Source organism: Canis aureus, chromosome 29, assembly GCF_053574225.1.
Source record: "Canis aureus isolate CA01 chromosome 29, VMU_Caureus_v.1.0, whole genome shotgun sequence".
Classification (NCBI taxonomy): Eukaryota; Metazoa; Chordata; class Mammalia; order Carnivora; family Canidae; genus Canis; species Canis aureus.
The window spans coordinates 13,424,716-13,441,680 of record NC_135639.1 but is presented as its reverse complement, the minus strand read 5'-3'; the positions used below and the strand labels follow the sequence as shown (position 1 = coordinate 13,441,680).

The 16,965-nt window shown below is 36.6% G+C and overlaps 2 protein-coding genes across 5 annotated transcripts in view; one reads left to right on the top strand and one right to left on the bottom strand.

Moving 5' to 3' along the window:
• SLC18A2 (solute carrier family 18 member A2) overlaps positions 1 to 15,356 on the top strand; it is a 114,670-nt gene extending 99,314 nt beyond the window's left edge. The window contains exon 21 of one of the 2 annotated variants that reach the window (XM_077877486.1): positions 15,167 to 15,356. The gene's annotated coding sequence lies outside the window, so the exon portion shown is untranslated. The remainder of the gene's footprint in view (positions 1 to 15,166) is intronic. The other variant, XM_077877481.1, reaches the window with a different exon arrangement.
• Positions 1 to 16,965, bottom strand: part of PDZD8 (PDZ domain containing 8) — an 82,921-nt gene that overhangs the window by 59,056 nt on the left and 6,900 nt on the right. The gene's annotated exons all lie outside the window — the stretch shown is intronic.

Genomic DNA, 16,965 nt, shown 5'->3' with positions numbered 1-16,965 from the left:
TTAAGTATCCCAAACTCAAAAAAATCTAAACTATGAAGCAGGCTACTTCTGCCCCTCCGTTTTACCTTCCTATCCTACATTATCCTTCTTCAGAATTTGTGAGCCTTTTTCTTCTGTTAACCAATCACCCTAAAAATGTTACTGTTTTGTCTTTCAAGTGAACAAACTACTTGCACTTCTTCCTGCAGAAGCCTTAAAAAGCAACCCAGAAAGATTAACTTCTGAAATGACAGCAGGAAAAGCTCCACTGACCCTCTCCACAATAAAACTGGTAGAAATTATTAAAACAAAAATAACAGAAACAAAATAATTAAAGCCTCTGAAATGGCCTAAGGGTAAACAGCAATGAAGAAACGTATATTCAAGAAAATCTACAAAAATTTGTTAAGAAAGGTGAGAGTCTGTGGTGCCTAAACCAAGACTACTTCCCTCCAACAAGGTCAGCAAGAGATTCCACTCTAGACTGCCGCAGCCAAGAACACAAGTGGTCTCACTTCCAGCTCACAAACGGCTTTCTTCCTGAGAGGAGCAGGATGGCAGTGTTTCTCATTCAGCCCTTTACTACCTAGGACTCGGGCTAAATTCCAGGCAGGTGTAGTCAAAGAGATGGGAGCTCCCTTCCTTGACCCCGCCCCCATCTGTGGAATGGAGGTTTCACCTTGGGTACAGTGCCCTGATGTCTTTGCTCTGGCTCATGATGCAATCAATGGCTCTATGCCAAGAGAGGCTTGCCTAAAGGACCTCGGGCTTCTGCCTCCCCTACCCAACCTCACACCTAGCTTGGGGAGTTGGGGGTGTCACTCACAAAGAAGCCTGCCATTGTTTCCACCCCCAGCTCCAGAGCTCTGGCTCAAAATTTTTGCTAAGTTGGTTGGAAAAGGAAAGGCAGGCCATAAAAAAAATTCCCAGTCTCTTCACAAAAGAACTAATTTCATTTACCATAAAACATGGAGAAGCTCAAACGTAAATGTGCTCTCAAGAACAATGGAGGTTGTGACGTAAGGCAATTGGGAGGAGATTCATGGATTTAATGAAGATATAGCTTATAAAAAAGACTGCCTAATAGTTTACAGGAAATAAGACAGCTAGGGGAATCTCTCCCAGGTCAGGACAAATATCAAACACTGACCTCAGAAATTATTCCTTCAAAGAAGCCACAATTTGACTGGATTAGTTGGTAGAACAATGTATGCCTCAGGGTACTGGTGAAAACAATAGGCAAAATGGGGGTAGAGGGTAGACTTCACTAAACCCACCAATCACTAAAAGCCAAACAAAAAATAAGCCCTGGGAGAGGGGGACCAGGGCTCAAAGCTGCTACAAAATATTACCTAAAATGTTTAACTTCCAACAAAAATTGTGAAGCATGCAAAGAATCAGGAAAGCAGATTTACTTCTGACCCATAAAGCAGAAAGCGGGCAACACAAACCACCACTGAGAATCAGCAGGTGTTGGATTTAACAGGAAAGGTTTCAAAATAGCTATTACAAATATGTTCACAGAAATTTTTTTTAAAAGCATGATTACAGAGGTAAAAGTAGGTATTATGACAATGTCACATCAAAGACAGAATATTAATAAAAATATAGGAATTGTGCATATTAAAAAAAATCAAATGGGAATTCCAGAGTTGAAAACTGATAATTGAAATAAAAAATTCACCAAAAGGGCTCTCAACCATAAATATGAACTGGCAGAAGAAAAGAAGTAGTGAATTTGAAGACAGAGCAACAGAGGTTATGCAAGCCAAAGAACAGAGAGAAAAAAGAATAAAGAAAAATTAACTGAACCTTAGAGAAATGTGGGAAACCATTAAGAACACCACACACACATAATGGGAGTGCCAAAGGGAAGGACGAGGAGGAGAGGAGAGAGGGGAGCAGAAAAAATAGTGAAAGAAATATCCAAGGCAGCCAGTAAGCCCTAAAGCCACAAATTAGATGATTCCATTCATATGAAAATCCAGAATAGAGAAATCTATAGAGACAGAAAGTACATTTGTACTTAGGGTTGGGGTGGTAGGAAGATCAGGAGAAAGACAGCTGAAGGGTAGGGGGTTTTTCTTTTTGAGGTGGTAAAACTGTACTGTGGTGATGATGGTACATATCTGTGAATATACTAAAATTTGTTGAATTGTAAGCTTTAAGTAAGTGAATTTTATGGATCATGAATTATATCTGAATAAAACTTTTAAGAAAAATCCCAACCCAGTTTACCCGGAAATAATTCTCTTGTTGTTTTGATACATAAATGTTTGGTTAGAATTATCTGATTTGGGCAGCCCGGGTGTCTCAGAGGGTTAGCACTGCCTTTAGTCCAGGGCGTGATCCTGGAGACCCGGGATCCAGTCCCACGTCGGGCTCCGTGCATGGAACCTGCTTCTCCCTCTGCCTGTGTCTCTGCCTTTCTGTCTCTCTCTGTGTCTCTCATGAATAAATAAATAAAATCTTAAAAAAAAAATATCTGACTAAATGAGAAACAAAACCATAAATGACAGCTCCATAAAAATAACCTATAGTAAAAAAATAAAAAAATAACCTATAGTCTCCTTTAAGGCTTATGAAAAACAAAGACTTATTAAACAGTTACCAAACCAGGTACTGACTAAAAACCACTTATTTGCTCACTTAATCCTTACAACTACCCTGAAACTGGGCTTTAGCAGGTCTAACCAGATCTTAGAAGTCTTACAGATACTATGCATTTAGAAGTTGTACAGATACTGAATTCAATACCAGAACTTATATTAGTCTGCTAGGCCTGCTGAAACAGAAAATCACAAACTGTGTGGCTTAAAAAACAGAAATTTATCTTTCATGGTTCTGGAGGCTACAAGTCCAACATTAAAGTATCAAGAGGTTTAGTTTCTGGTAAGACCTCTCAGCTTGGCTTGCAGACAGGCACCTTCTTGCTGTATCCTCTCAGGGCTTTTTCTATCTGCACACATACTCATGCTTCTTTCTCTTCTTGTAAGAACATTGATTCCTACTGGATTAAGCCTCCATCCTTCTGACCTCACTTAACCTTAATTACCTCATTAAAGGCCCTATCTCAAACACCATTACGCTGAGAGTTAGGGCTTCAACATATGAATTCCGGAGTACACAACTCAGTCCACAACAAAACTCAAATGTAACTCCAGAGCCTGGTCAATAGTCCCTGAGATTGATTTGATTGCCACACAGTTTTCTGCAGGAGTAATGCACTAAACTTGGCCTGAAGGTACCCAGCAAGGATGCTCATGGTTTCACATATATTATTGTTTTTGATCCATAAAGTAACATGATGAAGTATAGTTGCAAATCATTTCTTCATTTCACGCAGATAAGGAAACAGGTTCAGAAGAAAACAGACTGCTGGAGACTAAATCTTTTATTACGAAGTTACATGAAAATAGGGCAGCCTGGGTGGCTCGGCGGTTTAGCACTGCCTTCAGCCCAGGGCCTGATCCTGGAGACCCGGGATGGAGTCCCACATCAGGCTCCCTGCATGGAGCCTGCTTCTCTCTCTGCCTGTGTCTCTGCCTCTCTCTCTGTGTGTCTCTCATAAATAAATAAAATCTTAAAAAAAAAAAAAAAAAAAAAAAGAAGTTACATGAAAATAAATGCCAGCAAAATGAGGGCATAAAGCAAGAAAGAAGATAATGGTCCAGAAAACAGTGACTCCAAGTCCAAAAAGCAATGATACCCTACACCCAGAGGACAGGTATGTCAAGCCAAGAGAGAAGCCTAGTAAGGAATAGGTGAAGAAGGCTCCTTTTTTTTTTTTTTTTTTTAACTTCATCTACAGAGGATTCTAGCAGTGTCCTGTCCTAGTGAGCACACAGTTATGATGTATGAAGGGCAAGGCCCACACTGCAGGCCCAGAAGGGGGATGGGTCAGGTTCCCAAGTGAAAGATGGCTCTCAGCTCCATCTCCTCGATCTTCGGAGTGCTGTCATATTTGATTGTACCAGGAGACACTGGGCATTTGTGCCCAGAGTTCTTGTTCCCTGATGATACATTGTGAGGCCCTTTGTTTGGAGTTGAGGTCCATGCTGGTGTTCTAGAACAAGAAGAAATAAGGTAATGGGACAAGAACTTGTTCTAGAACAAGTAGGAAATAAGGGCAATGAATAAGATAAGCAGAAGGAATGAGAAGCGAGAGGTTAATTTTTCATTTAAATCTTGAAAATCTGGTTAAGGCAATTAGGTAAGAAATAAAGAATTCAAACTTGATCATAGGGACACACTGCCTTGAATGATACAAAGATTCTGAAATTGGAATATAGAGAAGGAAACATAAACTTGCATATTAGGTAGCTCTGCAATAAAGAAAAATTATACAGACATAGTAACAATGTAAACACATAGACCAGTCAAGGAAGACAACTCTGAACAAAACATAAGTGCTATCAGTTATATATAAATAAGGACATAGTTCAATGAATGAAGACAGTGATATAACTAGACCTGAAGAAGGCAGAGGGAAGGAGAGAGAGGGTTATCACCTAGCTAAATCCTACCTACCTCAGAAAGAAGTCAATCAATAGACAATGTCCGAAATTATTAAAATAAGTATCACAATATGACATTGTTGAGCACCACAGAAGTAACACTGCAATTAATTAGCAAAGCTAATTTTACTAAGTACTTACTGTATAAAAAGCATGACATTTATCAATTCTCACAACAGTTTTAGAAGATGAGTACTACAATTTCCATTTTGTAGATGAGGAAACAGACACAGAAGTTACACAGTTTGCTCAAGGTTATACAGCTAGTAAGCAGTGTGGCCAAGATAAAAATCTAAGCAGTCAGGCTCCCAAATCTATGTTCTTAATCAGTGCCTCTTAAAAGCTGTTAAAAACAGAAACAGTTACAAATGGTTGCTTCTGAAGAGTATGTCTTACAGGTGATGAAGGCAGAGGATTTAGGGAAGTGATTGCTGACTTTCATTATAAGTCCTTCTGTTATATTTGATTTTTTATTTGATTTTTAAATTATGTACATTAACTAAAGTGAAAAGACAATAGCAAATGCTAGAGATGTGAAACTACTAATGCAGACTATTAGAACTACTTTGAAAACCCAGCGGCAGTATTTACTAAACCTGAAGAAATGCATAACCTGTGACCCAGCAAACCTACTCCTAGATATACACAACAGAAATGGGTAAAAATGCTCCCCGCAAGACATGTATAAGAATATTCACAACAGTGCTATCCAATGGTCCAACAAAAGAAGGGATAAATTGAGGTACAATCACACAGTGGAATACTCCACAGCAAATACAATGAACTATATCCATATACAATAACATGGATTAATTTTACAAACATACTGCTGAGCTACATAAAGAATCTAGAAAAACAATGAGTGGTACAATATGACTTGATTTATATGAAGTTCAAAAACAGATAAAATAATAAAGACCAACCCCAAAACAATGGTGGTAGAAATCAGGCAGAGCAGGGAGGGCAGTGACTGGGGGGCATACACGGGAGTTCCTGGCTGCTGGTAATATTCTATTGCTTGTTCTGAATGCTCTTCTGTTCACTTTGTAAAAATGCATTAAACTGAATTTTATAATTAGTGCACATTTTAAGTAAGGAGTTGTATTTTAGTAAAAATTTAAAAGAAAAACCATGTTTAATTTAAAAATGTACATTACTTTGGTAACATTTTAAAAATACATAGTATTTAAATTTTAGACGTACAAGTGAAGCCAAGCCTTCTTCTTGTATGTGGATCTGAATCTTTTTTTAAGGTCTAAAATATGTTTTTTCTCTAAGATGCTTCTTCAAGAATGCTCTTATAGAGCACCCTGAATGCCAGCTGGTGACATCTCCATCACATGGCAGCAGTAAAACTGTTTGCAAACACTGTGATCTTTAGAGAAAGAGGGTTTACTACAAACCCGATATAAAAATAGTCTGAGGTCTAAATCTACTCTTGACTTCAGCATGGGCTTGTATGTCTTTGCCAAAGTAATAAATCTGCTCAAGTTTTCAGCTCAATAAAAGGGAAAACATACTAACAATTGGAGCAAGTCAAAAAAAGACAGCTATCTCCATGCACTGTATCTCTAGAAATAGGCAGAAGTTGGACGAGACTTTGTCAAGGAGGGAGGGTGTCATGAAAAGAACACCAAAGTTAGAATCCTACAATCCCAACTCCTAGAGATTTGTTTCAAAATAATCTGGGGAGGGGAGTGTGGGGGGACAGGGAATCAAAAGTGGCCACAAATTAATGACGGTCTGCTATGGATTATGGGGGTTTACTGAACTATTCTTTTAACTTCTAAGCAAGTTTGAAATTTTCCATAATGAAGAACTAGAAGAGGTTTGTTCTGTACACTAAAACAAATTCAGTTCTCCCTTCGTTTCTCCCTTCTCTCTATACTTTCTTTAGCAACATCATTTGCTCTCACTGCTTTTACAAGTTCTATATATTGATGCCTAAAAGTAAATTAGACACCTTTTCTTCAAACTTGCTCCTCTTCTCCTATTTTCTTACTGGCACTGAAGATTAAATACACACTTGGGAACCTGTAGTTACCTTTTACTCTTTCCCTTCTCACATCTAATCAGTTTCACTTCCAATCCCCTCTATTTTATTGCTAAAAATGTCTCTTCCACTGTTGTTTTATGTTGCCCACCAGCCTGCTTTAGATTTTCACTACTTAGAAGGTTATGATTTCTGAAATTAGGTTTCCTCTTCTTAATAAGAGTATTTTTTTTAAAAAAAGTATCTTTTAATCCAAAACACAAGCCTGCTGTTTCTTTAAATAAAAAGCTACCTCACACGATTATTTACAAAGACTTAAGAGAGTTCACACATGTGAAACACCTAGTGGAGGAGTTCCTGGCATGTAACAGACACACACACTCTGGTTTTCTTCCTTTTCTATGCTAGAGTCTTATCGAACCGGCTTCCCCCTTGCCTCACTGAATCCCTAAAGATAACCACAGAATGTTCTGATTCAGTTCCTTTGTTATTTCTCCCACCAACACTATACCCTCCAGCCCATCTCCCTGTGTCTAAAGATAAAACTATCCTTTAACTGGTCAGCTCAAATGTCATCTCATCCCTTTCCACAAATGGGCTTACTTAAGGACACAGAGACCAAAGTTAGACATGCAGAAACTTTAGTTTTATTTCAGGCTGAGGAATACAAACAACACTACATCCTGCCTAAGAAAGAGAGTAGAAGAAGCAGTTGGAGTTCTGTGTGGTTTTTGCCTTTCAGGCTGACAGACTTGGCTCTCTCACATTAGGAACTAGAAAATCTAAATCTAAGTGTGCTCCAAATTCTTCCAAACCAAATACATAAACTAGATAAAGGAGGGGTAATCATTTCAAGCTGTTTTTTCATTTATCATTCTTCAGAGGTACCTTAGTATTCCTTTAAATGGTGAGTTCCCTGCTGCATTTAAGTATCATTACAAAACCTCGACTGGCCATAACTTTTCTGGCACACATTATTATACAAAGCATGGCACACTAATGTATAACTACGTACAAGCAAGAGAGAAAACAAAGCACGAGTGGTTCAAAATACTCTTAATTTTCTATATTAGTAAACCACGAACCTAAATTGTAAATTTTCTATTTTACTTGGATAACTTGATTGATACTACATTTAAGAGACAATTCATGCACCAAACTCCTCCATGCTTACCAAGGTTAGTACTGCCATAATACTTTTCCTGAGAGACTGTCTGCTAACCACTGTGATTCCATAACTAGTCCCACATGGTAAGCTCCTTTCCACCCTTCAAATTCTACTTCAAAGTCACCTCCTCTCTGTAAAGTGCCCCTCTCCACTTGGTACTGCTTCCTTACCTGTATTCTAAAAGCACTTTACACACACTTCTATTATGAACTGATCATCCTGTTTACATGTTTCTAGCTCTCCCTCACTCTATCCCCTCCTCCCAATAAACTGTGAGTTGCCTGAAGAAAACAAACATACATGACAGCTATTAGAGAACAGGGTAAGAGCAGACCCTGAAGCTTGAGGAGCTTCGCTTGGAATCCTGTTCTGCCACTTTCTAGTAACATAACCTTGGGCATACTCTGACTTTAAGCCTCAGTTTCCTCATGAAAAAAGAGGATGATAATTACATGAAATAATAAAAAGCACTGAGCATGCCTCACGCAGCTTCTTTTTGACAAAGCAATTTAAAGCAGTATAAGTACACAAGTTTTAGAGTCAGTGCTTGGTTTTGAATTTCGGTTCTTACATCTGCTAGCTTGAAGATCTGACAAACTACTTCAACTCTGAGAACCACAGTTCTTCATCTGTAAAAGATAATTAATAGTACGTATCTTATAGGGTTATCGTAAGGATTACATGACAAGGTTCACATAAAGCATTAGGCACAAGGAAGTGCTCTAGAAGTTATTTCCCAAAACTTTCTATTATTATTTTAAGGCTGGTCTCCTAGAGACATACTACAGAGCAAAGTCCTTCCCCTCCACAAACAACCACTAAAGGAGTCAGTATTCACCAAGTATGATGTTCAAGGTCATAGCTTTTGGTCTTTCTTGGATTTTAGATTCCATGTGACCATGATTTCAGTCACTACACTGACTGATTTTTTAAAAATAGTGTTTTTTGTGAGTATATCAACTTGCAATTGCAGGGAAAATAATAATAATCAGTATGCCTCCCTACCTTAGGTGTTGCTTTTCTACCTCTGCATCACTAAGCTTTATAACTAAAGCATGTATTAAAACTGAATATATGAAGCCACTGACTTATGGAAACCTATGGAGAATTGTTCTATTTATGAGTTCCTGGGTGTGTACCATGCTAACAGAGTCTATACTTGGGAAAATGATTTTAATTCCTCTACTCGTAAGGAGAAAAAAAGTATCCATGAATAGTTATGAAACTAGTAAGAATAAGAACAACAAGCACCATTATAAAAACTTCTCCCCCATCACCTACATGCCCACTACTAAATATGAAATATTCACTTTTATTCAATATCCTAATTCTGCATAAAAGAATCAAGATCTAAAATGCTTTACAATATTCTGACTTGGTTTTATATATACACAGTATACACCAAACAAAAGAGTGATCACAGAGGCTGCAGGTCCCTCATAATAGAACTCACCTTTGAGTCAATGTTAACTGATATCCTATGCACCAGAGATACAGTATCAAATGAGATGAACACTCAGGGAACCAAGTAACCCTCGACCATGTCTTTTTATGTTCATCACAACTCACATGTGGGGGTCTCTGACGAAAGCCTAGCATCAATAAAATTGAAATTCTCAGCTTCCACAAAGCTGGGGGGGCGGGGAGGGGGAAGGCAAGAACCATGAGAACTGTCCTCAAATCCAAATTCCTCCTCCTCTCTACCAGCTCCAACACATACCTTTGAATAAGAGAATACAACAATTATTACTTTATTGATTTCTAGCACATCTGCAAATGATATAATACTTTCACACATATCCTTGATTCTCATAACAATGGTATCGTAAGTCTTACTTATATATGAAGAAACTAAGGATGAGGAAGTTCAAGTGGTTTTCATAATCATATCTGCAGCAAATCCACTCAAACCTATCCTCCTTACAACAAACACCAAGATGTAAATACTATAAATCAACTGAATAATGTATGCGTGTAACATTCACTAAAGCTGACTCAGAAAGTGAGGCAACGGGGGTACCTCCTTTCCATATGGTGAAAATAAACGAGATTAGATCAGCAGTTCTCAAATATTTTGTTCACAGGACCCCTACACATTTCTAAAAATTAAGGAATCCAAAGACCCATTGTTTATGTGGTTTATAGATACATTTACCACATTAGAAATTAAAAATAACACTCTTAGGGGTGCCTTGGTGGCTTAATTGGTTAAGCATCTGCCTTTGGCTCATGATCCTGGGACTCATGATCCCAGAGCCCCGTGTCAGGTTTTCTGCTCATCAGGGAGGCTGCTTCTCTTTTCCCTCGCCCTCTACCCCCCAACCAACCGTCCCTTTCAATCCTCTCTCTCTCAAGTAAATAAATAAAATATTTTTAAAAATAACACTTTTAAACACAAGAATATATAAAGCTCACAATCCATTAACTGTCAGGGTGATGAGATGTCACCACACATCATGTAATTCCTAGAAAATACCACTGTACACTTGTGAAAGAGTGAGACTGAAAAAGGCACATAGCATTTTGGTATAATTATGAGAATGGTTAGAATGGTTTTGAAATGGTGGACTCCTGTAAGGGTGTTGGAGATCCAAAGTGGTACCCAAACCACACTATGAAAACCACTCGAGTAAGAAGGTTAAGAGTATCATGGCAATTCTTAAATTCTAAGTTCTAACCCATTATCCTACTCTAAGTACACTGTTTCAGGGTACCTGGGTGACTCTGTAGGTCACCTGGCTTTGGCTCAGGTCATGATCCCAGGGTCTGGGGCTCCAGCCCTGAGTTGGGCTCTCTGCTCAGTGGGGAGTCTGCTTCTCCCTCTCTCTCCCTCTTGCTCATGCATTCTCAAATAAATATATTAAAAAAAAAAGTAAATTGTTTCTCAGTGCTAGATTTAAAAAATAAAAAATCTCAAAGGAAGAGCTGTTTTATTTATTCCCTCTTAGCACTAATTCTCTTTACAGTGTATAGATGCAAACAAACACTTATGGAGTAAACAATCTCTTAAATCTATTATAATTAAGTCTAGTGGCTGGGGAAAGAGAAAACATCTTAAAGCAAAATTATCACTTCCCTACTATGGTAAAGACATAAGCAGTGAAGTATATAATACAGATGTCTGATATTAAGCCTGTTAGATGTATTCAAGACAAAACTCCATTCAAGACACAAAGGAACAGCAAATTTTCTGAACAAGAGAAATGAGGAGAAAGTCAATACTTTAAGATTATAACTGTCTAGCTTTCTCCTAATTTTTCCACCATCCAAATAAAAGTTGTAAAGTATATTCTGAAACATAAATGGCTTTAATATTATCTGTATCTCTGCTTCTCTTACCTAAAGTTGGAACTTATTAAATTTTTACTTATTATTTTTAAGATGATTTGCACCTGCATATTTAAGAGAAGTCCTTACATGAGACCTCCGCAAAAATAACAGGTGAATAACAATGCTACCTCATAATTACATAATTCTTTTTTCGAAGAATTTTTAAAACCTTTTTATTTCACTCAGTTTTAAAAATAACAAGTTGCAGGACTTCCCTAAAGATACATTAAATCAACAAATCAACAGTAATTCCAGAAGTAAAACAGAAATTCCCAGTCATCTAATCCTATTGTTTCAGGACAAAGAGGCGGAGTTACTTTCAAGAGAGAAACCTTAAGAGCACAGATTATCCCCAAGGCTCCAACAATTATTACCAGAGTCTGGTCTAATAAATGCTTGTTGACTGGGATGATTCTCAGAATAACAATTCCAAATCCTAAATCTAGAGCACTAAAAATTCCAAACATTTTGAATAATTTATTCAAATATTTTAAATAAACTATTTACTAAAAAAAAAAAAAAGCCTCTAATTTAGATAAATTGTATTTGTGGGCTTTATTACAGACTAAGACTCTCGGAAATTTTTTCCTTACACTTGACTAATTTCAAAACACCTGAACTAAATTCAATCTGTACTATCTACCACTCCAGTATTAGAAAATGAAGCACATGTTGTTTGCTACAAGCATTTAAATTCTTCCATGTCAAAAGTTTGCACTTTAGTCCCATTTAAAACCCAAAGTTAAATGTTGAGAACTAATGACTTTCCAAATATTAAAACAGACCAGACATCACCTGTCCTAAATCTTACAGAATATTATAAAGAACAAAATGAGGTTTTCAGTACATTATAAAAATGATTACCATACAGTGAAATTAGCTATAATAAAATAGTCTCTTACTTCAGCCACAGAACTTTTTTACTTGCTTGACCAAAAACTAAGGTAGCAAGGCTATACAATCAGCAACCACAATCATCCTTAGTAATGAGGAGGAGTATAATCCAGTTTACATGAAAGACTATTGTGTGAAGAGGACAATAAGCATACAACACAAACACTAGATGCGCTACTTAGTAGATATTGATGTCTAAATGAAATGGCTGTATTTAAAAACAGAACATAGTTATTTTTTAAAATACAGATTTTTATAGCCAGCTACTAAATACAAATATGTCTTCATCATTATTAAAGATTTTACAGTAAAAAACAATAGTTGCTTATAATTGCAGATTATACAAGGTAGAATATGGGAGTGGATCCTATAAGAAACACTGTTTCTAAACATACAGAGGTCACAGATACCTGTTTAACTGGCATGTACCTTACCAATGAACCAAGTATACAGGTACTTAATACATAGGAAAAAACCCAACCAAAACATTTTTACTGTACTAATCATAGTATTCTTGTCTGTTTGTTTTTTCAGTAAAACGGGGCTTAGAGTCAGGACCCTGAGATCAAGACCTGAGCTGAGATTCAGAGTCAGATGGGTTAGCCAACTAAGCTACCCACCCGTCCCCACAGTATTCTTGTTTTTAAGTACACACCAACAAGAACTAATTATGCTGTGCAGTGGGACATTTTCTAGCTCTTTTCTCAAAGCTATGCAAACCAAAACACAGACATCTCAGTACTCTAACCACCATATCATCACCTCCATTCTCCCAAAAGTATGTGAAGAATTCATGGGCATAAATACTCAATGTGTTGACCAGAGAAAAAAGAAATATATGTACTAAAGCGTTCTGCTGGTTTCATGAAAATTGGTAATTATGCACCAGACCAGTGAAAATTAGCTTTACTGTTATTCTGTATCAGTCCAAGGAAAGGATCATCTACCGTTTCTCTATAGTGACCTTTTCTAAGAATGTGAAATTAAAAGCCACAGCTTCTGAAGTGTCAGAGAAGGTTGCAAACACATTTGCGTTTTGTTTTTATGGAAATGAGAGGAGAGCTGACCTTACCTCAGCACTGTGAACTGCTGGAGACTTCAATCAGCACAATGTATGTGTGTGTGTGTGTGTGTGTGTGTGTGTGTGTGTAAAGAGAGGAGGCAATCCTCTTTAAAACTAATTTTATAATCAGAATTAATTTACACAGCAGCAAACTGTATTTATAACAATGACCTCCACCATTAAAAAAAAGTTAATATATGTTCTTATTTACATCTGGTTATGAAATTCAAATACAGAGTTCTTTAGACTGAATTCAAAATTCCAGCACTTCAGTTACATAGCTGAGTTCACTTTGTGAAAATTTATCAAGCATACACTCAGGATTTGGGCAGTTTCTATCTATCAGGCCAACACACACACACAGACACACACACAAATGCATATATATGTCATAAGAAGTTTGTACCAAGAAAATGTTCTGGCATTTAAAGGACTAATGTGCTTTTTCATACAAAATAGTCAAAAGATGGTATTTCAGCAGGGATGTGAAAAATGATGGTGTGAGCTCTCTGGCTATCTGTGGGAAAAACATTCCTAAAGACTAGGAAAGTCCTTGTGATGGGCGCATGGTTGGAGTGTGAGAAGAGCCAGGAGGTCTGAATAGACTAAGTGAAAGGAAGAGTTATAGAAGATAAGGTCAGAGCTGGAGACATGGTGAGAAGTGAAGTAAAGTGGTGAAGGAGTTAGATCCATATGTACCGCCTAGAGGGACAGCCATGCTATACTTACAAACCAATTTGCAGGGTCACATTTATATATACTCCCCCATTTTATTGTTAAGGAAAAAGGGAGGGGAAGATAGATGGGAGAGGAAGAAAAGGGGAGAGAGGAACCTCCCCAGAATGCAAGAGGTTTGAATATGTGTCTGAGTATAGTTAGGTATACACTTCAAACTTAACACTGGATACATTGGAGGATGAAATTAAAAGGGAGAGGAGTACATTTTCAACTTGTGTTCCTAAATACTGTCTGAGCATTTGCAAAAGTTATGGCTAACAACAACAACAACAACAACAACAACAACAACAACAAAAAACCTGAAGAAACATCAGAAAAAAACCCCACTAAGATCTACAAAGATATAGGTAGCAGGATGTTCATGGTATCATTATTTATATTAGTTAGAAAAATGAAAAAATCAATAAGGAATTGCTTATAGTAATTCTGATCAATGTAGTTCTAAGAACCTATTAAAACAAATGAAGTAGGAATATTTAGGAAAGCTGAGGTATAACTTAGAAAAGAAAAAAGCAAAATGTTAAGAGTGGGGTGATTCTGTTTTTATTAATTAATAATAAATTAGAATACATTTAGGAAAAAGTATGGAAGAATAGTCCCCAAATTTAACCATTTTAGGATATTGCAGGAGGTTTTTCACTTTGATATTTCATATTTTGTTTGAATTTTTACAATGAGCTTATTCCTTTGAAAAGGGAAACAAGTTTAATGTGTCACCTAGCAAAGGTCTGACATATCTCGAATATAATGTCCGACAGATGTAGGTTAATCAATAAATGTGTATATTCAATTAGTTACTAAAGGGAAGTTACGTGTTTATTCAGTAGATACGACATGTGATATTTAATATCTATAATTGGATAGATATTACTTCCATTTCCATTTTACAGATATGGAAATTGAGACTAGGGAAGATAAGGCCTCTTGTTCAAGGGCTCTCGTTTGAGAGAGTGCTGAAGTCAGGTACTTATTACCCCAAAGCTCTATCGACTGGAAAAGATAATTTAAGTACTTCTCTAGAGCCTCAACCCAACAGAATAAAATAATTCCAATAAGTAGTGACAGTCTCTACTTAGCACCTGCAGTTCTACTCAATCTGAAGATAAATAATTAACAACTATTCCTCCATTTTTCCTTGGTGGAAGTATAGTAAGTATGTGGTTTTACGTAAGTCTTAGCAATTTGGCAAGACACATTTTCAAACCAAACTTTTGTAAACCTTCTACTAATAACTAGGTGGTTGTTTATGACTTTCTAGTGAAGTATGATGTGCTCCAATGCCATGCCAAAAGTGTCGGCAGGTCCTATGACTCTAGAAAGGGAACAAAAGGATTTAATAGCACTTGTTTCCTGGTGACAGTGTTCTAAGAAAATGGAGAATCTGATAGGAAGGAATGTTAGGTCAATATTTAACTTCTAAACATGGTATTGAGTGATAGAAACTCTAACTTTAAATTTCAGATATATATTTTTTTTAATTTCAGATATTCTTATTGAACAAGTGATTCAAAAAGCCTCACTCTGCTATCGGCAATCTTACTAAGAGGGAAAAGAAGAGAGAGACTGGTTACACTGCCTTGGATACAGATTTTTGAAATACCTGAGCCATATAAGTCCTATATACCTTCTAAGAAGGCCAACAAAATTATTAAAGTGCTTAATAATTAACCACTTTAATTTTAGTTATACTTATGGCAACAAAGTTGTATCCCTCGGTCTTGCTTACTGCTCAACCTGGAGTCTAAGCATCCTAGACAGGTTTTGATGGGACCATAAATTTCATGAAAATTTGTTTATGCATTTTTCTGCAGAGAGCCAAAGTTCTCATTAGCTTTCCAAAATCAAAAAAGATGAAACCCTCAAAAAAAGGCTTAAAGATACCTTTCAACATGCATGTACATCTGCTCTGTTTTTGTAGGCATTTAAGCATAGTTTTTGTCTTGTTTTTTAGGGGTTTTTGTTTAAACGTTTAGAGCAATTTTTTTAATTAAGAACCAGATAGTAAATATTTTAGAATCTGTGGGTGTATATGATGTCTCATATTCTTCTTCTTCAAGCAACTTTAAATGTAAAGTTTAAAAATGTAAAAACCATTTTTAACTCAAGGGCCAAACACCAGCTTGTTTTAGAGTAACAGCTGGTTTAGCCCTCTACAGAAATAACACAGCCTGAGTTTGGGAATCCAGACTCTTTTTTTGAGAAAGTCAGTAGCTCCCTCTAAGTCTGAAGTTTCCACATCTGTAAAAATGAGACATTAAACTCTCCCACACAGTAGTTTTAACTACTGAAGCAGCAAGTGTTTAGAACTTCCCACACAGTGCCTGGCATATAGTTAGCAAACTGATTTTATTATCCTTGCCTCTGCCTCATATGATAGATTAGTAATATTTATAAGTCAATATTAAGTGTTCGATCAGCAGGTATGCTACTCTTATACAATCTACTTTATAATGATCTGCTTCAGCTATTGCCAGGAACTAACGAGTTTTCCTGGACAGCTAGCATACACGCATGTTAGTCATGTTACAGTCTTCTTCCTCATAATTACTTCTTTCCATTTAATGTAGGAGTCAAATTTCTAGAGCGAAGATTTAATTTATCAATATATTATTTTCCATTTAACATGTTATAAAGCCCAAATCACAATAATTCAAAAAATCTTAAGAAAATCCAACTTGCAAAAAGTAAAACCAGCATTAATGGCTGTATACTTCATTGAACCAAGGACCTAAGGTCACAAAATATTATACAACACAAAGTCATCAGCAGAGATACTGATCTATCCTCTTCTTATTCCTCACAAAATGGAAGGTCTCAAATATATCCAAGATGTCATTATAATGAGATTCAATTGTTCTGTTTTCTCCAGAAAGATGAACTACTCTTTCTCTCCTGAAGACTAATCATTTTTACCTTTTACATACTCACCACAGCACTAGGTATGGTAGTCTTTAGGAAACTGTTACTGAAAATAAGTATTTAAAAAATGATTTTATTTATCTAAGACAATGATCTTTCAATTCTATTTCTATATTCACCTGAACAGAAGGAAAAGCGAAAGCACAACAAATAAAAAATTAGCTATTACTAACTACATCATTACTCTAGAACAGCTACAATGATACAATAATGTCCTTATCCATACTCTCCCAAAGTATCGAAGATTCTATTTCCTACTATCCTTAGTAAGTAAAACTACAACTCCTACAAATACTAGGGAATTTCACAAGCTACCGTAAAGTATTCTCCAGCCTGAGACACCTTTTAAAAGTTGTCCATATAA